Source organism: Ascaphus truei, chromosome 4 (genome assembly GCF_040206685.1).
Source record: "Ascaphus truei isolate aAscTru1 chromosome 4, aAscTru1.hap1, whole genome shotgun sequence".
Lineage (NCBI taxonomy): Eukaryota > Metazoa > Chordata > Amphibia > Anura > Ascaphidae > Ascaphus > Ascaphus truei.
The window spans coordinates 40,393,515-40,419,005 of NC_134486.1; the positions used below are offsets into that span (position 1 = coordinate 40,393,515).

A 25,491-nucleotide genomic window follows, 5' to 3' on the forward strand; every position below is an offset into this window, starting at 1 on the left:
CAGATAAGCAGCAGGCCTCAGCTAGATTTCATTACTATCACGCACTCTTCATGGTCATCTTTTAATATTTGAAAGGATCATTTGTTAACTGGAAATGGTCAATTTTTTTTTTCTTCCTCTCAAGCTTTTGAAATATAATTTTCAATTTTTAATTTGATTCATTTAGATGAAATCATTAATCAGGGTTGAAACTGAGTTAATTTTCTGGAAAATAAATGAGGTTGTTGGAGTGAACATTATTAAGTGGGTTCTTTGTAAGAAAAGGATAATAGCTGGAAAATGGAACTATAGCAGTTAGGTTCTTGGGAAAAAATGATGGTTTTAATAAACTGTCGTAATTTATTTTCAAGAGGAAATAGAACTAGACACTTTTAGAATTAATGATACCTAAATTAAATTCAGAAGACCAAACAAAACAATGTATTAAGAAAGATACCAGCTTAAAATACGTTCAAGCCACACATAGTTTTTATAACATAAAATCTTTGGCGTTCCAGATTTGTAATAAAACTTCTACATGTGTTTTAATAAAAGAAAATGGAATACAAATTGATATATAGCACAACCCATTTTATAAGCATTCAATATTTATTCTTATACAAGGCATGTAGTCAACATATAGTGACTGACCACTGATTGAATTACATTGAATTACATTTTTCTGCAGTCTTACCCCGGTTTAGAAAACAGATTGACCAATTCAACTTTAACTTTCCAATCTCTGAATGCTGCTATTATAACCACCCTCTGCTGCTATTATATCCACCTTATAAGTACCTAGCATCTTATTAAAAACGTTTTTATCTTCTTCCATAGTAATCCCAAGTTTAATAAGACGTTTTGTTCCAAGTTATCTCTTTGAATTAAATATGTATAGCTGGAGAAACAAAAGGGTGGTTCCCAGCACTCACTGACGAGTGGAAAGAAAACATAAAAGTGGATCTGCCAAAAGTAATCAATTTAATGTGAGGTTGGAGCGAAAAAAAAGCATAAAGTATATAACTTGAAAAATGCTAAACACAAAAGCAGCACATTGTACTATAGGAGTTCTCAGGGAAGGGTAAACACACGGGGACAGGGAAAGCAAGCAAGAGGGAAACAAGGGATATCCACACACGGAGGTGGGGGAGGGGGGAAAGGTAGGTGGGAAAAAGTCAAACAGGGAAAATAGGGTGCAACGTTTCAGGGTAATGAACCCTTCCTCTGTCCCGTTCCCAAAGGTTAAAAAGACCTATGGTACTTCCCTATACCCTGTGTACACAAGTAAATCCCAATTCTAAATAAAGTACAAGCAATTTCCAACTAGAGTGGCTAAAGAACCATTAAGTAAAGAAGAAAGTGAAAAGTCCAGCACAATAGAGCACAATAAAGCGCAAAGTTCATATAAAGCTCAGAGGGAGATAATATGGAGTATACAGGCATACCCGCATTAACGTACGCAATGGGTCCAGAGCATGTATGTAAAGTGAAAATGTACTTAAAGTGAAGCACTACCTTTTTTCCACTTATCGATGCATGTACTGTACTGCAATCGTCATATACGTGCATAACTGATGGAAATAACGCATTTGTAACAGGCTCTATAGTCTCCCCGCTTGCGCACAGCTTCGGTACAGGTAGGGAGCTGGTACTGCTGTTCAGAACGTGCTGACAGGCGCATGCGCGAGCTGCCGTTTGCCTATTGGGCGATATGTACTTACTCGTGAGTGTACTTAAAGTGAGTGTCCTTAAACCGGGGTATGCCTGTACTGCTCTAGGTTAGGCCGTGGTCTTCCTCTCTGAATCTCTTGCTGCTGGCATCAGAAAATATTTTCTATAAATATGTACAGCCTTTCCACACTTTGTGCGTAGTCAATACTGTTAGAACACTATTATTAGGTTAGAATTTAGCACAATCAGAAGAAACATTGGTATTCGCACTTATTTTACATGGTGGCACCTGCCATTGCGGCACATTCTAAAGGGGTAATAGTAATTCATTGCCAGTCATTTCGAAGAGTGTGATACTTTTCAAAGCACTCCTCTAAACACAGACTACCTCCAGTTGGGCACTGGGGGCAATAAGATCTAGAGTATCTCCTTATACCGGGCTGGCCAACGCCAGTCCTCAAGGGCCACTAACAGTTCAGGTTTTAAGGATATCCCTGCTTCAGCATAGGTGTCTCAATCAGAGGCTCAATCAGGGACAGCTACCTGTGCTGAAGCAGGGATATCCCTAATACCTGCCCTAGTGGTGGCCCTTGATGACTGGAGTTGACCACCTCTGTCTTATACCCTTTTTTTCAGAACAAACCCTGCAGCATTTTTGTGCATACAGTAGGGGGTGCGTTTAACAAACCGCTTCCCAGTCACCTCACCCTTAGGGACTTCTGGTATCTCATTAAGTAGGGTAGAAAATAGTTCTAGTAGGTATTTCAAGAATAGTAGCATTGTGTCTGGTTGTGCTGTTCTATGATAAATGGAAGAAATTGTACACTGCCTCCTGTACCATATATAGATATAGCCTGGTTTACTGTTGCTGAAATTGTAGATTGCCCCGTCATCGTAGTGGGAGGCCAATGACTTATTCCCTGCAGCCGGGAGAAGCCGCAGCTGGGATCCTGCAGCTTTCCCGGGCAGAAACAAGGTCGGGTCTGGCTGCATCTGTAAATGACGACTTTCGTGTACAATGCGAAAAGCTTTTCTGGTGGCCTTGCAAGGCTGCAACATAGGGCCTGCCTTGTCTCCACCACCAATATGTTTTGTGTAGATTGCACTGATGGCGATATCAATTCTCACGGATTTACCGTGAGTTACCCACGTTTCTTCCCTCTCTCCCGGCTTCCCCCGAAAGCCATGCAGCTTTCAAGTCCGAGCTGACGGGGCGCCAGCTTCTCTCTGCTCCTTCAGCCATGAATGCTGTTTGTTCTCACAAGAGGGAGCCGAAGAGCCTGCTTCAGGTACTATGACTGTGAGCTCCACCTAAGGCTGCTCTTCTAGTGCTGGCAACGGCGACAGCGATGTCGCGTCAAAACAAATGCATTTTCGCCGTCGTCGGCGCTTATGTGCACGCGACGGAGCGACAGCGCTACCAAAAACCTGGTAGTCAGTGTTATTTGATTTTTTTCAGCGACGGTCTCTCCATGTGGCCAATCAGAGACCTTCTCCGTCCCTCTGCCTTCCCCCTTTATGACATCGCAGGCCTTGTAGCCAGCAACGTCGCCTAAACGTTAAATACAACATTCGCAATGGCGACAGGTGACGTCATCGGTTGTGTTGCCGTGGCCGGCTGTATAAGCGCAGCCTAAGCTCCTCCCTCTTCTTGCCCTGCCCTTGCAGCAAGATACATGTGTGTCAGTGTGTGTATTTTTATTTGATTCATTTATAAAATGTTTTACCAGGAAGTAATACATTGAGAGTTACCTCTCGTTTTCAAGTATGTCCTGGAGCAATGTATGTATGTATGTATGTGTACATATGTATGCATGTAATATGTATCTGTGTATCAGTGTGCTTGTGTGAATCAGTGTGTCTGAATGTATTTTATATGTATTTTATATATGTATATCATATGTGTGTATGTATGAGTGTGCTTGTGTCAATCAGTGTTTGAGTGTGTATCTATATATATATCTATATATCTATATATATATATATATATATCACAACAAGAGAAAAAATATTAGCGCCAACCTATCACTATATAATATCGCTATAAATATATAAGGTGATTGTAAAAATAAAAGTAAAAATAATACAGATAAGAATAAAAAACCTATGCTAAGCACAGTGTGTAGCGCCGGAGCAAGGGGAAGGCGGCGTCCCTCGTGGCTTTCGGTCCCTGCTGGGACATAGAGGGGCCATTGTGGCAAGACACACCGCGGACATCACACCGAAGTCCTCCTCTTTGGGTTCCTGCGTCTGAACGGGCTGAGTTGTACTCAAAAATGCATTTTATTCAGCTCTGTTTGTGAGTGTGTATTTTTATCCCTTATTCCATAAATTTATTGTTATACAATTTTACGCTATGAGTGCGCCTGTTTTTTCTGTGTTTTTGTATATATATATATATATATATATATATACACTGTGCGTGTTTATTACTAGCATGTGTGTATATACTGTTCACGTATTAGTGTGTGCAAGTTTGTACGTGTATCACAGTATGTGTGCATAGTTATTTGTTTGTATCAGTGTATATCTAAGCGTGAGTGCATATGAGTGTGTATAAGAGAGGTCATACATGTGTAAGTGTGCATATGTCTGTGCATTAGTGTCTATTTTTTTTGGTATATATTATAATAGTACCGTGACAGTTTTACTAATGAAAAATAGAAAAACATATATAATCAGTGAGATGCTGAGGTGCGGGCCGCTAGGGCCGTGACTACTAGCCGCGGGGTCAGGGATGTTATTGCTTTCAGGGTGACAGCTCTGTAACATAGTCACATAATGTTCCTATTTCACTGTGTTGTTTAATGGTTTTCGGCCCAGGCCTCTGCTTTGCCCATAGAATTCCGCTCACTCAAGCTCTTGACGCTGAGCAGTAGCCCCTTTTGATTACCGGAGTTGAAAATAAAGTGCTGGCATGAGCTCATTTACAGAGAGTGAAGTTGGCAGCCTTATCAGGAAAGGAGAAGGGATCTCGGAAGATGAAAAGCTATCGCCGTGACAGAAGTCTTTATTAAGTTGGGCAGTAACAGAATGTGGTGTACACAGGATAAAATGACGGCCACTTCAGGCATTTAGTGAAAACTAGAAGAGTAATCATGTTTCACTTTGTTTCTACTCTGGATCTCTTGGTTATACTAGGGAATTTATGGTGGGGTAGTGGAAAGAGTTAGCACCTCTGCAAAGCTATGGTTTAGCGCAAGGGTACTTAACTCCAGTCCTCAAGCACCCCCAACAGGTTTTCAGGATACCCCAGTATCAGCACAGGTGGCTGAATCAGAGGCTCAGTCAAAGACTGAGCCTCTGATTCATCCACCTGTGCTGAAGCAGGGAAATCCTGATAAGCTGTTGGGGGTGCTTGAGGACTGGAGGTGAGTACCCCTAATTTAGAGGACAGCATAATTTAGGAAAAACTGGTGGCCATGTAGTTATTTTCCTTGGCACTGAAGTCATTAGAGACTATAGGAAATGGTACACAAAACAACCACAAATATTTGATCATCTCGCAATGAGCGCTAATGTCATTTCAGAAAATCTCCCAGCTGTGAAGAGTTCATCTGCTTTTCTTCAGGAATCGCACAAGAAAAGCTATAGATGGATAGGTTAATAATTAATAATAACCAGGTACCAATTGTTGTAGACAGGGCTATCATTTCAGCAAGTAGCAAGCGATGCTTTCTAAGGCCACGCCCCCAGTCTCACCTGCAGCACGCGCGCCTGGCGACGCGTGTATAGTTTCAAAGCCGCGATTGGCGGTCTGTAGGGTAGCGCGGGGGCGAGGCCATGACAGGGGGCGCGGGCATAACGGGGCATATCTGCCCTTCTATTGGTGCGCGCCGACCATGTGGTCGCGCACCAATAGCGTCACCAGCATATGCGTCACTGCGTGGCCACACACACACAGCCACTGGCGCCTGCCCCATAGAGGGCAGTGTGCTGTGGTGTGTGCCGCGCGCGCCGCAGCAGCCACTGGGGACATGGCCTTACTGAATTTGCTGATTGTCTACAAATCTAGAATTACGCTCAGAAATCGTTTGTGTACACTATCTAGTTACAGTATTTCAATAATGCCGTTATTTTTGGTGAAAGTTATGTAGAGAACTCTATGAAGAATACTACTCTTTGGTACACCCTCCAAGGACTAGAAACCAGTTAGGGAAGAAAGTCTGGTCCACAAAATGGCATTTTAATGGAAAACTCCCGACATCTATCAGCAAAGACCCAATGAAGTCTATGGGAATTATTCATTAAGCTGCAATAGTGTTGATCAGCGCTATCGCAGTTTAAAAAATAACTACCTATGAGTCCGCGTAGTCTGCAAAATAACAAATGAAATATGATACAGTAATAAAAATCACAGGTTTCTAACACAAAAGTCTGTCACTAAGTCGAAGAGTTGGATAAACTGGAAATGTACAGGCACGCACAATACCTACAAGCTCTAACCCCAACACCCACCACATCATATATACTTGTGTCCAAAAGAGTGCTACTGGGTGTGACCAAATGCATTCAACAAAAGATAAAAGTACTCAATGCTACATCCAATATGACAACAAATATTTAGTTAAATCCTTAACTGTTTATACTTATCAGAAGACAAACTGTTAAATATGTAACTATATATTTTTTGTTATATTGGATCAAGGATTGGCTATTCTTGTCTTCTGTTAGAAACTGGAAATGTTGGTAGAACCGCAGCTGTAATATTCTTGCAAGTGACCAGTCTTACAATCTACTGCAGTAAGACTATTATGTTAATCACCCTAATCATAGTGTAATGCGCCTAGAGGTGGATCACGCCATGTGAGGCGCCATAAAAAGAAATTAATAACAATAATAATCAGAGTCACGTGTGAAGCAATTCTGCCGCTGCTGTGTTTAATGCGGGATACGTTGCACAGAAATGTTAAGACTTCGGAGATAATACACTGCAATGGTTGCCCGGAGCTGGGAATGATCCATTAACAACGTACTATGTACATATATCCGAGTTTGCTCCTAAAGGCTTTTAAGACAAAATATCAAACGGTTACTTGATTATGTGAGTTGAAGCATATATACCGTTGGAGCCTCTTATTGTCGGAAGGGTTGATTTATTTAAGAAGCCTCACTGCAAAAGGGAGCAGAAAACAGCTGCACAGAATGACAATGATTTTAATTCCGATAGTTTGCTGTGATGAATCTGTTGCTCTCATTTGCCCCAGTGTTGCAGCTGGTCATTTGCCCCAGTGTTGCAGCTGGTCATTTGCCCCAGTGTTGCAGCTGGTCATTTGCCCCAGTGTTGCAGCTGGTCATTTGCCCCAGTGTTGCAGCTGGTCATTTGCCCCAGTGTTGCAGCTGGTCATTTGCCCCAGTGTTGCAGCTGGGAGACCTCTGTGAACAGACCCCATTGTACTTATTGACAAATTCCAACAGAACTGTACTTTTAACTCGTTGACATAGGAATGGAGTTCCTGAACTTTGCATTTTGGGGGGTAAGCAGCAATCCCAGGCTGCTCCTTTTTTATCTCCCCCCCATTTCTTTTAGAGGATGGGAAGCAACGGGTCCCCAGGTCTGAACTGCTCTGGTGCACCTCCCCCCAGTTCCTGGGACACTTACCGGCGAACGTACCAGTGTTTAGGTTTCATCCTGCGGCAACAAAATGACCATTCAAATCTGCATCACGTGGGCCAATAAGAAACGACAACGTTAGCTTCCTATTGAATAGCCATTTAAATAAAGAATTCCAGGAGCCACGGTCTCCCGGGAGCGGAGAAGAGTGAGGCTGATCCCCTGCGACCCCCGCCTCGAACCTGTAGTAAAAGAAGGTTAAAAACGCCAGCATGGCTACTGTAAATGTTGCTTTACCATTTTAGATCTAACGCTTTACACCGTTAAAAAGAGGATTTTCAAACCCGACTTGGCAGGTGAAACCCGTTCAGCGCCGGGACCCGAGTGATATGTTTAAACAGTGACCTGTGAATACGGGAACATTTCTTCGTTTAGCCAGACGACGTCTCCGGTATCATTGAAGCACCATCAAACATTCGCTGCAATGCAAAGCAAAGCAGACCGATCTGACACCAAGTTTTGAACAGTTTTCCATAGAACAATAGACCCACCTCTTCATTTAATTGAAAGTGTAGAAGCCGTGTCTTATAAATGCCCACGTCAGGAAGAGCTGCGCAGTAATTGATTTGGCTCATTCCATTTTTTATGCAATTAACAATAAAGCAGAACATCACACACCAAAGAGCAGAGACGTGACAATGGGACGGAAGACAATGGGTTCAATGCCACTTACATAAATTCAGACTGGCACGTTAAATGTTAGTCACATTAAACCCATTGTGAAAAATTAACTTATTACACTACAAACAAAGGCTCGTTGTGATGAGCTGTTCCTTATAATGGGAACATGCCCAATTGTTTTACAAAAGTCTCTTTTGCAGAACCAGTCTTCAACTATACACTATAGTGCAGGGGATGCACAACTTCAGTCCCCAAGGGCCCCCAGCAGGTCAGGGTTTAAGGATATCCCTGCTTCAGCACAGGTCACTGATTGAGCCACCTGTGCTGAAGCAGGGATATCCTGAAAAGCTGACCTATTGGTGGCCCTAGAGGACTGGAGTTGCGCATCCCCTGCACTATAGTGTTAAAGATAGTTGACATAAGTTATCTTATTCTATCCACTAAAAGGAAATTAATATAAAAATGTAAGCACTGCTCATTTTCAATTAATGCTTTTATGCCTTGTGTTACCATCACCATTACCCACAGAGCTCTGTTATTGAGTTAACGATGCGCTAATTTAAGTGAATGCATCGTTAAGTGATGACGGGGTATCTTCAACGCTCAATGACGCAGTGTTAAGTGCTGTTTACAGGCGTAATGAGCCCTCACGTTACGGACGTTAGTGCTAATGATATGCAAGTGAGGTGTTCCAAACCAACCACACATATCCACAGACGTCCGTTACATGTTAACGCAGGGATTTCATGAGACGTTAGTTAGGTTCAGAGCTAAACCTGGCCTTACTCACACCCAGACCCTGAAATAGGTCTTCTGCAGGTTGTGTTAGATCACAGTTGGGTATGATTTAACTATCATATTGTTATTTACGGGGTCCCTTCCCTGTCCTGTCTTCTCTTTTTTAAGTTTAATTAAACACATAGGGTCTGGACGGGAGTAACGCTGCCTTAGGGTAAGGCAGGCTTAACACCATGTTACTTGAAGCTAACGCACGGCAGTGCTAACTTAACATGTCGATAAGCCTGTGCTAATGAGATCGCTAACGGCCATTGTTTTTGCATATAATTAGCTTTGTGAAGTCGCGTTAACCTCAGGAAACATAACATCCACTATGGGATTTTGATAACCGGACGCTATGAGCTCTGACTCCGAGTTAACGGAGCTTAGGTTCTGGCCTAAGAAGCAGATTAGTTCACTGCAAGACCAAATAAATAATATAAAAAAAAGTGTTTCATTTTAAAGCAGAATTCAGTTGGCTGAGTTAAAGATACTGTATGACATCGCAACTGCACCATCCTGGCAAACAACAGCTATGGGAACTGCCTCCCTATGACGCAAATTAAAATAGAAGGTCCTTCTCTTCTACACAGATCATATTCTCTGCTCCTAAAAGAGCGGAAGATGTGATCTCTCCTAGAAAACTAGCAAAACAGTGATGACTTCTCCTGTGCAGTACCTCACAAGCCATTAGACTTTTTTTTTTAAGGCTCCCATTCCTATACTTGAAAGAGAAGGAGCGGCTCAGTAAGGAAAGACACTGACTCAATTGTTCACTGGTTCAATTCCCGGTGTCAGCTCCGTGTGACTTTATCACTTTATCTCCCTGTGCCTCAGGCACCAAAACATAAATTGTAAGCTCTACGGGGCAGGGACTGTGCCTGTAACAATCCTATGTGCTGCGTACCGCGCACTATACTGTAATTATGAAGCGCTCTGAGTCCCAATGGGAGAGAACGTGCTATATGAAATTAAGTTATTATTATCTTGTATTGAAATACTAGAAATGTGTTTTGATAAGATCAATTTATAAGTTATAAGTTATATCTTGTAAAATATATGTATATAACAATGTATATTGTTTTCGGGACAATTTAAGTTAAACTTGCCTTCTGAATATAAACGTCAAAGCCATAATTAAAAAAAAACCTATATCTCAGGAACAGTGAGCCCCTAAGGTTGATATTAAATCATATGGACCCCACAATTGAGGGAATGTTAAAAAAAAAAAAAAAAAGATGACACTGTGGCTTCCTATTGGTCGGAGTGATGCAGGAAATTTAAGCAGCCATTTTATGTCCCCTGGAGTGGACTGAAACACTGTACCTTTGCCAATAAGTACTAGGGGAACTAGGGGTCCCCCACAGCTAAAAATAGCGTGGTTCAACTACGAGGACCTCCGGTTCTCATACTTTAAATAAAAATGGGGTGGTAAAAAAAAAACAATTGCGCAGCCAGAATTGCTGATTTCATTCAAAAGACTTCTACAAAACCTAAAAGTAATGCAAAACCACACGCACCAAAATCATTCTAAACAAACGCTATACCGTACGCTGCTGTTGAAATGTAAATTAGAAAGTGACCAGATGGGGTTTATACCTAACGCGTAAACCACATTTATTATTTTAGCTCCACCCCATTATTCTTGGCAAAGTATGTCATTTGCCTTGTAATGATAAAACAGTAGAGGTCTGAAATATGGAGCTTAATTATGGTTCACTGGAGCAGTTAATTACAGTTCAATATATCCTGATTCTATGTGTGTTACAGCCTCAGATTATAGACTGCCCTCTTACAGTGATAAATAAGGGAGTGTAGATCACTGAGCCTGTGATGGTTGTGTCCCCAATTTTAATCATATGTCCATGCAGCATCATGTTACTTTTCCATAGTCTTTGGGCAGGAACATCTACCACAGATGCAAACATAAATGTTCCTGGCTTTTGCAGGAGACTCTTAATCCCTTTGTAGCCACAGGGGTCTGCAGTGTAATGTTCGCCTTAAACTCATTCATTGATGTAGCAGAGACATATAACGCTGCAAAAAGAGTTAATTTGACATGTCTTTATCCACATATTAGAACAGCCACCATGGTTAGTCTTAAGACAACGGCTGCTTTAGTCGGCTAGAAAAAAAGGCGGCTTATTGAGTGCTTGATTCATAAAGGAATCTGCCTTCATAAAATCACTCAGCTGCTGTGCATCTTTCACAAGGGATTTAGGGTATATATATTGAACATTGAATTGGAAAACAACTGTAGTTGAATTACATTACAATGCAGTGATATATGATCAGCGAGGCAGGGGATTCTTCCCCACAGGTTAGGGAGGTTGTAAACAGAGAAGACTCAAAAGAAGACAGCCAGTCAAATTACAGAATGCTGGAAAGGTCAACACACTACATATACCAAGCTGCTATTATTTACAGGATATATGGGACATTGCATGGGTGATGTATTTTTTTTTACGGTGATTGTAAGAGCAGCTCACAGAGGATGTTCATCCAGAGCTATTTGTATTTAAAGGAGATTCTTTCAACTCAGATGGGGTCTTCTAAAAAGATCATGTTATCAATGTAGCAAGAGATAACACGGAGACGCGGAAATGCATTTGCACTGATAAATATATCTTCATTATTTACGGCCGCGTACATGTTACAGGATGTGTATTGTTGTTTTTTTTTTTTTTTGGTCACCATAAGCAATACTATCAGATACCCAAACAATTGAGCAGTAAAATAATTACGTGATATATAAAAGGTAAGAGGACAAAGCATAAGCAATGCAACCCCGAGGAGAAAAAAAACAAGACGCACAAATAGAAGACTAAGATTGGCTCCTGAAAAAAAGCTACAGGACGTATTTCATAATAAAGAGATACTTTCCCCTGTGGTATTGTCCCAGATCTGATTAAAATACAATTCGAGGGCATTTCATGGCAGGTATTGATATAGAAACAATCACAATTTCAGAAGGTAATTATTATGTGGAATATTCCATTGACCTGAAATAGGTTCAAAACACATTAACCTGCTATAAGAATAAGCACGCGGTAATTTTATTTGTTAGCAGCAACATACAGTACATGATCAATGTTTATTTTTTTTTGCGCTGATGTAGGTACATTGGCTATGTGGGCTGACCACTGTAACAGTGTACATAGGACTTAGATAACCTGATTTAAGCAGTGCTAACAGTAATACGATATCACTAATACACCTTCCATTAATCATAAAAGTATTAGCTTGGGAACAGATGCAGGAGGTGTAAGGCGATAGAATGTCATTTCAGGCGCTGTGATGGTATTACAAAAGAAATGGACTGACCTAGTAAAACTACCTCTCTATGGTCTGAAAATGCACTGATGGCTGTATTTAGTTACCGCAAGGCTAGTGCATGGGATCATCCGTTTATATATTACACCATCATCAGCTTTAAAAGGCGCGAGGAGCTTCCTTTACATCTCGCTACACATTAGCACTGGAGCACAAAGACTGCGTGGTTTAGCAGTGATCTTTTTAAAAATAAAAAAACATACAGTATGGTTAAACATAAAATATAGAAAAATGTATTAATTGTATCTTGTATCTATTTTGATAGAAGGCAGAAAGAAGAGCTGTGTGTGATTCCACCAACTTATACACACAATGCAATTTAAGCAAATATTCATGTTTTAATGAGGATTCAAAATAGAACAAGAATAGGAAACGGAGATGTGAATTGGGCTCCTTGCAATACTTTGGGTTTTTTTCTGTTGCTAATATCAGCGGAATGAGGAAGTAGAAAAAAGCCTCAGTTTTAGAGACTCTTTGGTCAGTTGAAGATCTCTGCTCAGTTTTAAAATGAAGCAACCAGCAATTGCAAAACAGGACTGAAAATGATGTGTGCAACACCTCAATCCCCTTCCCCCCCCCCGGCTAAGGAAAAAAGGTCCACACCCAAATAAACAGTCCCACAGTCCCGTGTGTGTATAAAAGTTGATGCCCAGCGGTTTACCTTATCAGGGTGCTGAGTGTTCTGTGCAGGCTCTGGATGACGAGTGATAAAATGAAAGGGCGCCAGAAACTTTTGATGCACTTTATTAAACAGCAACGTCTTCCTTGGGATGCTCACACAGCATTCCCCAAAGAGGCGCATACTTCAGGTTACAACAGGACTGGTTTTCGGGATGTTATTAGACCCCTGCCCTCAGGTTTCCTCACACCATGAGGTTTGCAGATGAGGTTTTTCAGGCCTTTCTCCACTGCCTAGGGCAGAACTAGAACCCTGCCTCCTGTAATTCCCTCCAGTCCCACCCAGGGCTGCTTCATAAACCCCGCAGTAAGGAATCTACTCCCTGCTGTGGTAGAATAACTCTAAAGTGCCGTATCTCTAGGGCCCCCAAACTGGGAAACTTGCCCTATTCTGAAACCAACAATAAGATTGTTCCCCTTTTTTACAGGCTACGTGAGCATGGAGACCCCCCACCCTCTGCTTCCTCCTGGGATCTAAATGTAACAGGTGCCCCCCCAGCCTCTGGAGATGTCACTGTTACCTGTACTCTCGCTGTGCTGTACTTGTGATGCTTACAGGATTGCTGAGTGTCTGCTGATGTTAGTGGGGAAGACAGGACAGGCTTTCAGGATATTCTCAGCTTTCTTTGTGCAGCAACTCCATTTCCAGCAGGCCCCAGCAGAGCTGTGTGAAAACCCTCTTTCACTCCCCCTGTTAAATTGCAGCCACAGGCAGGAGTATAAAATCAGCAACTGGTCTTTATTCTTCATAGTACATTTGTACACAGCATACAATAGGTATGCTCTTCTTTGGGTCCCTGGACTCAACCCCCAGGGCTTGAAGCCCCAAAGGTCTATCCTTTGCTCCCCTACTTCCTGGTTGAGTAAGGGGTAGTATCCAACTCCCTTGCGGGAGGGGAAGGAAGGTGGCCAGAGCCCTGGGTCCACACTTCCAACAACAACTACATTTGGATCTACAGTCCCATTTGTACCCAGGGGGAGGGTCCTAGGTCTGAGCCCCTGATAGGGCAGCACACAGGGCTTAGGCCCACCCCCCTGTCACTCAAGGGAGTTGTTTACTGCTGTAGCAGCAAGGGCATAGATTTAACCCTAACACTGTTTGCACTGGTACCAGGGCTTATGTGTTAGGTAGGCAGATTAGTAGCCAAGATGACACATGGCTTCATGAAGAAAAAGGCTAAACCCTGCCTTTTATAACCTTTGCCCCCCTCTTCAGTTACTGAGCAGATTAAAGGGTGTGTTTACTTTACACAGAGCTATCCCCTACACAGTGACTCTTTTAGCAACTTCCAGAAGTAAGGTGGCTATGCTCCAGACCTTTAAACTGATACATTATAAATAAGTTACATGGAATATGCAACATCAGGCCCGCACATTAACCCATTAACTCCCTGTAGGTACCAGGACTCACTAAAAACTTTAGTATACCCCCAAGGGTGCTGCTACATGTGGTTATCCCTGTTTTTCAGCTGAGACCTACCTGCCTGGTGGTTTGACAGAGCAAAACTTAATTTGTTTGCATTCCACTAGTCTCCTGCAGAGCTCTAAATATTTATTTATAAAATGTTTAGCCAGACAACAATACATTGAGAGTTACCTCTCGTCTTCAAGTATTATGCTTATATCATGAATCATACAATGCATTGTTACCATTTCATTGCTTTGCTATCTACTTGAAATTCACTGCTTATCTTACTCAAGATAACAGTATGTGATGCCCATATCACAAAAACTCACTGATCAACGTGCAGTGCACAGAAAGACCCAACACGCTATTAAACCATCTAAACAAAGTGGGTTTCAGATCATCAGGAACAATGACAAAGTGCCGGAGTCACCTTTCATTGGATAGCTCTGTCAGGGTATGGAAAACTAAAGCAAGACGCTGCTAAGCCAGTGGCCCCCAGTACAGTTGCTTCATCTTTCTTTAGTTTCCCATCGCTTGTTAATTGTGGAACTTGTACTTACAGAGCTATCCAACGAAAGGCGACTCTGGCACTTTGTCATTGTTCCTGATGATCTGAAACCCACTTTGTGTAGATGGTTTAATAGCGTGTTGGGTCTTGCTGTGCACTGCACGTTGATCAGTGAGTTTTTGTGATATACATCACATACTGTTATCTTGAGTAAGATAAGCAATGAGATGGTAACAATGTATTATATGATTCATGATATAAGCATAATATTGCAGCATCAATCTTAAAAATGACAAATGCCAAACACTTTTTAAACTTACGAAATCAACAGAAAATACTGTGATTTCATGATTAGGAAAGGAAAAATGTACAATGTAGTTTGCATTTTAAGGAAAGGAATTGGCACTTACATTTATTGTAGTAATATACTATCATTGGTTAGAATTGTGACCACAAATAATACTGTACATAGTTGTTGATCCTGTGTTACATCTTGTTTTTTTATAGAGGGTACCTCCAAATACACAAGATTTGTTGCCATAGTTGTCTTTAATGTCTCAACCCTGGGCTTTTCCTTTTACACCTTCAGCTACAGCAGATAACTCAATGGGTTGTTCTGATTTTGCGCGTCTTAAACCCATCGTTCCAAAAGCCAGGTAAAATGTCATATTACGACTCATACCTCCAAGTGTGCAGAGAGGAGAGAGAGAAAACCACGCCTACATTGTATGTAGTTGTGCTAATTATGATCCGGAACTCTGCACCTCTAGCCTTTTACACTGTTCAGTAGGTATACAGTTACTGTATGTGTTTCTCAAATAGACATCGTAAGTCGAGGAGTTAGCATGTTTTGCAACATATTGAGGAAGTTATTAAAGAAGACGTAGATCAAACCATGCTTCAGTGTCTCCCAGTGACGTGAGTTAAGACAACATTTCATTCTTCATGTATCCGATAGCAATTGACCTTTAAGGAATAAAGAGTGGCTGGACCTGTGTGTGTGAGAAGATAGCGCCTACCTGGATTTTTCATAATAAGTATAAGGCAGAACAACCAGAAATAACAGCGTCACAGATTTCTTCTTGTAGAACACAATAATAAACACAGCCTTGAATAGCCAGAATGGTCCAACCATAATCTTTAAAGTGGAACAACACTGACATATTTGTTATATGAATGAAGTCCTGATGATAGTGGAGGTTAAACAGGGAACCTTCTGTGTGGAGATCTGCTGAGAGTAAGGCTGCGTCCCCAGTACGTTCTACGGCGTGCGCTGTGCGAACAAGCACCGCCCCCCAATCAGGTTGGGCACACTATGCACCTTGGCGCGCCAGCTGCACTCTACTACAAGTTTTTGTAAAGACAGGAAAACTGTCTTTACAACTTGCGACAGAGGGCTGGCCATGCCCCCGCCAGCTGTACAGCCAATGAGGGCAAACCAGCCGCGTGAGGTCATGACCACGCCCCTGCAAAACACCCGCCACGCCCCCCCATCACAATCTCCTTCATCCCACCTGAGGACCGCAGATCGCATTTTGCAGACTGGGACCACGGCCTAAAAACAGAGATGGAAAAAACACCCCGAAGATACGGTGCACCACCAGTTAAATGAAATACTGAAAGGGTGAACTCCAATAAAAAAGTTTATTAGGTCATGTTCAGATAAGAAGGTACAAAAACGAGAAAAACACCTACGCGTTTCACGCCATGGGTGCTTTATCAAGGTACTGGATAACACAAAATAGCACACTCAATGCAGAAAAGAACCCTGACCAGTAACCGAGTGGCCTTTATTCTATAAACTGCGATAGTGCCGATCTGGTGCTATTGCATGGAGAGGCCTATTGAAGTTAATGGAGCTTTGTGTGGGGTTATCACAGTATATAGAGAAGGAGCCAATGGGGCGCTTTTTCATGGCATTACCCAGAATTCTCACATGAATTTTATTTACCGTGTGACACATGGGAATCACAGAAATTAAGCAGTTTGCTAAACTGCACGCACATGTTTCATTATTCCCGTGGACCTTTGAAGGGTTTTTTCTTACTCTTCTACCCACCATAACCTTTTTGGTTGTATGTTGTAGACACAGTATTATAAAGAACGGTACATATTGTTTGCCTGATAAAAGCAATCTCCACTTACACTGAACTGCAGCTGCATCCAAATAGTATGTTTTGCCCGAAACACAAATAGCTTGATAGAAAGCTGTCTATTTTACTAGTATAGAGGTTACATACTTGTAGTGTGTACATTTATTCATCTTAATTAGTGTTTATAAACCCAAATCATAGTGTGAGTTTATCCTTTTTCTAATGACCATTTACTATTCCAGTGAGTGAAAATTCAACATTTTGTGAATTATGCACAAACTGAGGGAAACAAAAGATCACACTTTGCTCAAGTTATTTATGCAGCAATAACATAGTATAGTGAAGGTAGTGTAAAATGCCATAGTGTGTTAAATGCAAACAATGTCCTATTTAAATTATAGTCTCAATATGTTATACAATGCATACACACTCAAATTGGTATATACAGGTGCGCCGACGAGTATTCTAAAACTTGCCTATAACTTGCCTTGGAAAATCTGGGGCTATCACCAACAAGATCCAGGTACATGCTGGGTACATGCTGCATACATTTCAGTGACATTTCTGTAGAGACCAATGGCCCATCGGATTAACAGCAGGGGTCCCTGGCAGTCCCATTCAAACTGAATGGGACTGCCAGGGACCCCTGCTGTGTTAATCCGATGGGCCATTAGTCTGTCTGCAGAAATGTCACTGAAATGTTGCAGCATGTACCCAGCATGTACCTGGGTCTTGTTGGTGATTGCCCCAGATTTGTTTAGAATACTCATCGGCACTACAATAAGATAAAAGTATTTGATGAGACTGATAAATACATTGGAGAAAGGTGTCTTTCAAGTGATATCCTACAGTAGTGCAAAATGTCTTTTGTGCACTGCTGCTTTAAAAATTCATTTACAGCATGGTCCATCCTGTTGACATATAGAGGCTGCACAGAATTACTATTTAGGAGCAGGGAACAAGGAGTAACATGCTTACAAGGGATGTCTTACATCTAGAAAAAGGGTTACCATCTCGGAAGAGATTAACTGTATCAGAGAGATGTTCCCTGCTGTCATTTTTGGCTTCCTCTTGCATTGTTAGGATGAGTGAGCTCTTTATTAAACCATCTTATGTTACTCTATGTTTCAGGCTGTAGCAAGGCTCAGAACTGATATCAGTTTCTGGTGTGGACTTGTTTAAGGCAAAGTCATGAAATACTTTTGTCACTTCTAAGGCAGCAGCGGTGTAATTTATTTAGTCAAATACATATATGGACTGATACCTTTCCTCTGTAAGATAATGAATGTAAGTATATAGCATATTTAGTGAATTATAAAAGATAATCTCATTGGTATAGTACTATTTCCTTAAATTCCCCTCTAGTATACAGAGTGCAGATTGTGCATTCTCTTGTTTGTCATCGGTGTCAGAGCCTGTCCACTCCAAGCATTAACACAGCAAACTACAGTACTGTATATTGCAACCTTTCTATACCTTGATAGTTGGCAATGACATTGCTGTGTTAACCCCTTTTCAACTGGAGGTGCTAACAATACACTGCAGGTACTGTACCTTCATCACTAGCAACAGAGAGATTACAGCACCTTCGGTGACGGAAAATCGAGTGATTCCATGGTGCAGACCCTTACAGTAGCAAATGGGTAAATTCCTTTAGTGACAGTAACGGTATGTACAGTACCTTTAACCTCTTCATTGTTGCATAAAATGAGGTTGGAATTCCCAACAGCTTTCTCCTTTATTTTCCCTAAGATCTGCATCTTGAGGAGTAATAAAAGGCTCACTACTTGTCAGGATCAGTTTATAGATAGCTGTTTAGAAATAATGAGGTATTGGATATTGTAAGGCTCAAGGCTGTCTGGCTAGATTCATTTATTCCCTTCCACCCTTTGCCAGAATCAGATAGAAGACATTGAATTATAAGATGTCACTTCTGCAAAATGACAGAATTTATGCGTGATGTACATGTGTCATATAACAGCTTCCACCTTATTAATAATATCTCCGATTAACATGTGATATGAACACATTATGGTACTTTTTATTACTGTATATCGCCTCTTATGGGATCACCATACAAGTTACCGACAGACAATGTTTTACATGAACTTTCAAGATATATGTTACCTCTGATCAAATACTTTTTTTCTGATCAGAGATTTTTTTTCCCCAGCAGAATATTTACTGCTGCGACACACTTTATTCGAGCAAATACCCAGTATGTACCTGGCAGATACCTGGAATGCGCCGCTCCTCACCTCAGACAAGCCCCGTTGCGTTTGCCTTCCCAGCCATGGTTCATGCCTGGCTGACGGGCGGCTGATCTGTTAAACGATAATGATTAGGATTTAATAGGCTGCAATGCTTCGCGTGTCTACCAGATGGCATAAATTCATGAATTGTAATGCAGTATATATATATATATACTGTGCAGTATTGCAGCCAGCGGGAATAAAATGCTTCAATCCCTGCCGGGAAAATAACGCAATGCACTCGGGCAGAAAACAGTCACAAACCTCAATACACCCGAGTATACCCGAATTCGTGGGACTAACCGAGCTCGAATAAAGTGTGTCGCCAGTGTAAGGATACTGGACACCTAACAAGCTCCTATTGAACCCCCAAAATAACCACAACATATATATAAGCCATGACATGCCATGCCATGCCATGCTCAGTAGCACTCCTCTGTGACACTCATATGCTTATATATATGTTGTAGTTATTTTGGGGGTTCAATAGGAGCTTGTTAGGTGTCCAGTATGTTTTACAATTGTTGTTCAGCTAGTCATGGCTGATTGGAGGGTGGCAACCTCCTACCTAATTGTAGCTCACCCCCTCCCACATTTAAATGGTTAAGGGCTCACTCCATAGCATCTTCCACTCAGGGGAACTTGCGTGCTTGCAGTATGGTTGTGACAACTCTAATACAGAGTGCTTTTCCTGGTAATGTACAGGTTAATAAAAGCTTCAATCAGACTTAGAACTTTGCAACTAATATTGACAGATTTACTATAAATCATTCTTCCTGTTATTACACAGGTTATTAAGAATTTATATTAGCGTTAGGGACCCCTGAATTGTGGTCTGCCGTGCAGTTCGCTCAGGGGCTTACAACAATTTTGGCCAAAAATGTTAAACTAAAAGACCATTTTACTTAATAGATATTTATACATATATATTTAGGCACTGTACCGTGTATGAGTTTCACTGGATGTGCTATAACTGAGCTTTGTCTGTGTTTTATGTTCTGTCTCTGGTTTTGAATATTTAAGGATAAAAGAAACTCATAACCCTCAAAAATAATAATTAAAGAAAAAAACTGTAACACAACGAAAAGTTTCAATATTGTTATTAAGTTTATATTATTATCATCCTTGTGTATTGACACCTTTTTTCATTTTTTGGAAACTTTTTTTTTTTAGCAGGGGTGGCTAGTATTGTAATGAGGCACAACAGTATCTAAAAGTGGTCACACTACTTCAGTGCAGAATAATAGCAAAATAGTGTGTGTGTGTGGCACATAACATCACAATTTAGGAGGCCCTCCCTTAGTAACTGGATAATTAACCACTATTTTCAAGGGTATGAACAGCCAATGTTGCTGAAGTCTAATATATATGAATGCTGTTGAATATACTGACAAGCATATAATAATAATAAAATTAATAATAACATGTTCTTGTATAGCGCTGCTAGTTGTACGCAGCGCTTTACAGAGACATTTTGCAGGCACAGGTCCCTGCCCTGTGGAGCTTACAATCTGTTTTGTTTTTTTTTGGTGCCTGAGGCACAGGGAGATAAAGTGACTTGCCCAAGGTCACAAGGAGCCGACTCTGTTAATTGCACCAGGCTCCCCTGCAACAATCTCAGTGTCAGTCAGTGTCTTTACTCACTGAGCCACTCCTAAGCTTAATAAAGGTATTTTAATTTGTCTTGTTTACATTTTATGATGCATTTTGCCTCTTGAAACAAGAATGGAGGAAAAGAAGACATGTTCATTTCGTAGTGATGGTCTTGTTAACTCTCTTACTTTGAATGCTGGTTGAGTGATGGTTCTGATGAAGGATATTACATTGAATTCCAGGGTAGACTTATTTATGAAAAACAAAGCCGAGTGATTAATATTTTCCCAGTGATCCCTTGGAATGCATAGATCTATCCATAGTAGCCACAAACTTCCCAAGGTGGCCAGGGATTTGTCTAGCAGCCACAATGTGTTTTTATCAGCGGTTGTTTGGGATACATTGTCTCACAAGATAAACCACCTCAGGTTGTTCTTCTTTATCAAAATATTAACAATAATCTATAATAATAAAATAGCCGGTATCTGTCTTTCAGAGCCATAGCTCCAAAACCATGAAACCTAGATCCCTTATGCATACTAAAGGGACAATAGGGTTGTGCACCTGGGAGCTATTTTTTCTGGAATGTTTTTTTCTCCTATTTTTAACTGCTCCTCCTCTGATCGGTTGGTCCCTCTCTGTAAGGTCACTGATTGGTCAGTTTCTCGATTAGCCTTTGCTTTGTGATTGGTCGCCGCACTTTTCTGGTGGGCTTCTGGACATTCCATTTGGGGAGAGTGTAGGCCGCAGGGGTGGGGGCGTAAAAGAGATGAGGGTGGGGAAGAGGGGGCATAAGAAAGGGATGGGGGAGAGGTGGAGGTGTACGTGGGGGAGAGGTGGGAGTGCAAAAAAAGGAAGGGGGAGACATGGGGGTGTAACAGTGGGAGGGTTACAGGTGGGGGTGTAGGAACGAGAGGGGGACAGATGGGGGTGTAAATGGGAGGGGGAAGGTGGGGATGTAATTGAGGGAGGGGGAGAGGTGGGTGTGTAAGAGGGGGAGGAAGAGTGAGACAGGGGGAGGAAGTTACAGCAGAGGGGGGAGGGAAATACATGGGGGAAGGGAGAGGATGAGAGGGGGAGTGAGAGGTGGATGCGTAAGAGGGGGAGGGGGAGATATGGTTGGTGTAAGAGAGTAAGGTCACTGATGGGGTGTGAGTGTCACTGAGGGGGAAGGTCACCGAGGGTGTGTGTCAGTGAAGAGAGTGGATGTCACTATAATTTGGGGTTGGCGTCTCAGTGACTGGGGGTTACAGGTGCAGCCTCACTCACTGCAAGGTGGACTTATTGATCGGGTTAAATTGGGCGCCATTATCGATTGAGTCACAGTTTCAAGTCTGCAATGAAAAAGATGACTCCAGAGTACTGCAACCCGCACGAAGCCAGGTACTTTAGCTAGTGTTTTATAAAGATAACATTGCATACATATAACATACAGTGAGCATTTAATGCATTTGATATAAAAAAACACACGTGTTTTTTCTGTTTGAAAGTCTGCGTTGTTCTGCACAGTTTAGGCACAGTACTTGTATGGCCCTCCAAAAACTAAAAGGGATTCAAATGATGCTTCCTTGTGATTATTTACTGTAACAGCTTTTTTAGCCACAGAACAAAATACAGAAATGTAGAACATTTTTACTGTATCAAGCCAACAGCAATAAATAAGATTCCCTTTCTACCCCATCACCTGGGTACTAAGTGAATGTGTTAAACGGATTCTATTTCTGTAATAAAGTCTTTACCTCTCTGCGGTGATTGAGCTGTAAAGAGGATTCCAGTAGGTGTAACAGCTTGTTGCATTTCTTATTCCCTCTGCATTTAAAAAGGTTTCTCCTTCTTTCAGAGCTGTTTTTCTAGGTGCCCTTAATATTTCTGTTGTGTTATTTGAACGGAAAGTGTTGGGATAGTTATAGATGATTCGCTTCATGTACTAAATATTTGGCTTTATAGCGCTAAAGAGCAAGAAAGCGTTGGTGTGAGTAATGGCTTTTATCTTGTTTGATGATATGGGACTTCGTTTTCAGCAAAATGCAAGTGTCTAATGGACTGGCTCTACCATACCCTATATGTGGATGCGGCTTCAGTTTCACCTGAGCTTGCCACTTTTGCCCCAGATCTGCAGTAAATTGATTACAGTAGCTCTCAGACAAGTCACATTATCTGATGTCAATGTGGCACTATAAAAGGATGCCACATTTGTTGAATAAATAATTTTCCATGGCAGGATTATAAATAGAAAGTCAATGTACAATTACACGTAGCCTTAAATTAACCAAATGTGTATTACAGCAGCCTGAACACTTAATAACCGGAATATAATCTATTTAGGAAATACCCCGTGGATCTGGTCCCAAACGATAGAAGTCCTATACTTCTGGTTTCACATGCAAAGAGTGGTCAGCTCAGTTGTAGAAAAAAAGACCTCTCCATGAAAAATACCGGTATTGGGAACCAGCAACTGCAAAGAGAATAGCAAGTGTGAAAGAGAGGAGGAATGGGCAGCCTAGTTGGGGAGATAAAATGCATAATCTAATGCACACAGAACATGATTGATAGGGTGGGACACAGAATGAGAGTCAGGACAGTGCAAAGGATAATGTTACCCATTTGATGGCAGAGTATGAGTTGAATAGACAGGAAGCTTTAATGGTAGGTGCTTACCCTGTAAGATTATGTGCTGCATATTGTCAGTGCCAAAATATTTCTGGATTAAAGCAACAGTACCCCTTCCCCTCTCTCCCCCCCCCCCATTTTAATATGTACAGCATGTGACAATGTATAATTCGCCATTCTTACATGGCAATCGTTTGATGTTCCTACTATAAATCTATAACATTCCTGATTGTGTACCTAACATAATGGCTAACTTTCAGTTTCAATCAATCTTTCCGTTAGTGTAACTCAGCAGCTACAATGTATCCTGATATTTACCAAGGCAACATTGACTATTGTTACAGTTTGTAGCTCAAACTGCCTGGAACATTGGTAACAAGTGATCACAAACAGGAAAGTGTTGCAAAGATCTTGCACTGCTTGGGAGATGGGCTAAAACCTGCTATAGAAAGCAAAAGATGCTTTAAAACTCATTAAAGATGGCATTAAGAGTTGAATAATAATAATAATAAAAACTCACTGTTATCTAATACTACAAAACTGATTTACTTAACACACACACACACACACATAAATATTCTGCTTTAATGTCAATTTGCTGATCTGATTTGTTCAGAAGATATAGCTATTTAAAATGTAGTAATAATATAATACTGAAAAACATTGTCCATTATAAAATGAATGTTTCCTTCTTTCCCATTCACACGTATAACCAATAGTAACACATATAATAACAGTAATATTCAAAGGGTTTGTTTAAATCACTTCCAGACCATGCTTAGTTCTGGGTTTTTATTATTCCTCACTGGCTGGCTCAATATAAAAAGTTAAACATTAAAAAAAACAACAGAGTTTTTATCAGACATTATCCATCTTAAGCTCTTCTGCACTTTATATTCAGTGAGCTGTATTTATGCACAGATCCTTGTGTGAAGTAGAGGTAAATACAATGATTGATTACAACAGATTTATATTATTTAAATTTAGACTGCAGTCCCATTACTATTTGATTAAACACACTGCTTTTCTGTGCTATCCATCTTTTGCATCCATGAAATCAGCCACCAAACAGGCGGGATGATGGCACCTGAATTATGCAGAGTTCATTTTCTGCTCATTGCTATTAAAATGCTGGGCAGCCTTTCATAGTTCTACTTTTCATCTAGTGATTTGCTGCAAATATCCCCTTTGGATCTCTTCTAGCAAAGGAACATTTCATGTCTGCTTTTAAATGTATTGTGGAATCTCAGATTAGTCATTGACCTCTTCAGTGGTCGATCCGCCTGCAACAATTTACAGTTAGACATACACAGTCTCAGCTCAAACCCCAGTCCCACAGTATTATATCATTATATATTTAATTGGGGCAACTGGAGATCTATTCGGAGAGTGACCTCAAATATAGGACTGTAAACAAAGAAGCCCCAATGCACATCCAATATCACACATTATTTGATTCATTTATTCATGTTTTATCTTCTCATAAGTGTGGGTCATTTAGTTCAATCTTTTGGCCAAAACATGTTTAAGCCTGCAACCACGTCATGGCATAAACCCTATCAGCAGCTACCAATGTTATATCAGATACCCATGTTATATCTTTGTGTTTCCTCCACTGCTTAGTGAAAAGAGGCAAGAAAGTGATAATATAGTCAATAGCCCGTGACGCGTGATGTGTGCAGTGCCCGAGTGGTTAGAATTTAGAAGCCCTATATGTGCTATGTGTGAGGTACACTGCAGCTAAAACTGGTTAAAAAACACATGTGCCATAAGATTTTTTTATTTACAGTACAATGTGTTGCAATGCCTTCCAACACTGACAGCACTGAACATTACAGACTGCAAAACAATGATTTATTAGTGAATATTAGAATATCCCAAATGTTTCAATGATAGCGTGTAATGGGGAGGACCACTGGCCTCTGCTGTGTGGAGATGAAAACCCACGTTTGTTTTTTGTGACGTTTGCAAAAAACAATTCAATGTTCTATAGGTCTTTGGTACTATCAAGGGGACATCCATCAGTATGCTGGTGGTAAGGAGAAAATCAACACATAGTTAGGTAAAGAGATGCTTCAAGGTACAAGATTTTAGGATGACTCCACTCAAGTCATCTCTTCATGCACAACACTAAGACTTAATGCTTTCCTTTAAACTTCTTCTTCCAAAGTACCATATAGTGCCAAGTGCCTTTACTTCTACAGACATACCACTCGTCCTTCCTTGTTGTCCATTTATACATACCTGAAGAAGAGACCTGAATTGTCCTATGAGCTTTGCCATACACTAACCATTAGTGCAGTGAATCTATTGTATGATCCTGACACACTGTTATACTGAATATTGCTGCTTCA

The 25,491-nt window shown here is 41.0% G+C and overlaps 1 protein-coding gene across 9 annotated transcripts in view; it reads left to right on the top strand.

Moving 5' to 3' along the window:
• Positions 1-25,491, top strand: part of ESRRG (estrogen related receptor gamma) — a 768,405-nt gene that overhangs the window by 677,453 nt on the left and 65,461 nt on the right. The window lies entirely within an intron of this gene.